This window comes from Ambystoma mexicanum, chromosome 1p (assembly GCF_040938575.1).
Source record: "Ambystoma mexicanum isolate Mex_15411 chromosome 1p, UKY_AmexF1_1, whole genome shotgun sequence".
NCBI classification, from domain to species: Eukaryota; Metazoa; Chordata; class Amphibia; order Caudata; family Ambystomatidae; genus Ambystoma; species Ambystoma mexicanum.
In genome coordinates this window covers 231,286,384-231,287,429 of record NC_090921.1, presented here as the reverse complement: position 1 = coordinate 231,287,429, position 1,046 = coordinate 231,286,384, and the positions used below count along the sequence as shown (strand labels likewise).

The 1,046-nt window shown below is 42.8% G+C and overlaps 1 non-coding gene across 1 annotated transcript; it reads left to right on the top strand.

The window, feature by feature from the left end:
- Positions 1–559: 559 nt before the first annotated feature.
- Positions 560–641, top strand: TRNAS-GCU (transfer RNA serine (anticodon GCU)). Its single transcript has one exon. It is a non-coding gene; the product is annotated as a tRNA-Ser (tRNA).
- Positions 642–1,046: the final 405 nt, after the last annotated feature.

Here is a 1,046-nt window from a genome sequence, read left to right as displayed (position 1 = left end):
AATGAAATGACTGTTTCTGGGAAATGTCATGTTTCTATGTGGCATTTACCACAATTTACCATAACATCTGAATCAGGCCCTCTGCCAGGGCGAACATCTCCTCATACGATATCAGTATGAGTTAGTCACGCCCCAACTTGTGTTTCCAGTTTAATCAGTATATAGGGAACATTGTGGCCATCCCATTCCTTGTATAGGGACAATATAGAATGTACAGAAAGGCTCATGAGACCCACTCTGATGATATATGACCAGTATATATGGGCAATACCGTATAGCGGGCTGCAATGTAAGGACAATATATGGGGGTTATTGCTGGATCAGATGTCCTAAATGAATCACAAATAAATGCATTGGGTTAGAAAGTGTATGGGTGCTGTGCTTTGTGATCAAGTGTAGAAATGGTGTGTACAAATGGAGGAAATGTAGAAGATATCCACGCATCTATCTGCTGTGACACCCTTTAGAAGACAGCAATCTGATATAAAAATGTTTTAAAAAAGAGAGTACCCCAGGCAGAATACGTAAATAAATGAGTACAGATCAGATCTTTGACGAGGACGAGGTGGCCGAGTGGTTAAGGCGATGGACTGCTAATCCATTGTGCTCTGCACGCGTGGGTTCGAATCCCATCCTCGTCGGATATTTTCCTTATTTACTAAAGTGTCTATACCGCCTTGTTGTTAATGCAGTTCACGAATAATTATTTTCACATGACAGTTGTTCATCCATCCGGCTTTTAGCATTTCAAACAAGAAGGCAAGAGCTTGTTTTACACAAGAAGGCAGTTCCTTGAAAAGACATCTATCCAGCGATAGCGCCAGGTATATCTGTACATGCACTACGGTAGGTGCTTTTTATGTTGGTCGATGCTAACAGGCAGCTGTGATCTTCTGAGCAACCCCAGCGCACATGGAGAAGAGCTCTCTGGGGAAACTACTGCAAAAACTGTGAGTTCACACACTTTGTGAGCGTGAAGTGTGGGGGGGATTTGGGAACTTGATAACATGCCCTATCCATTTGCCAGACAATACGAGGCAAGCTGA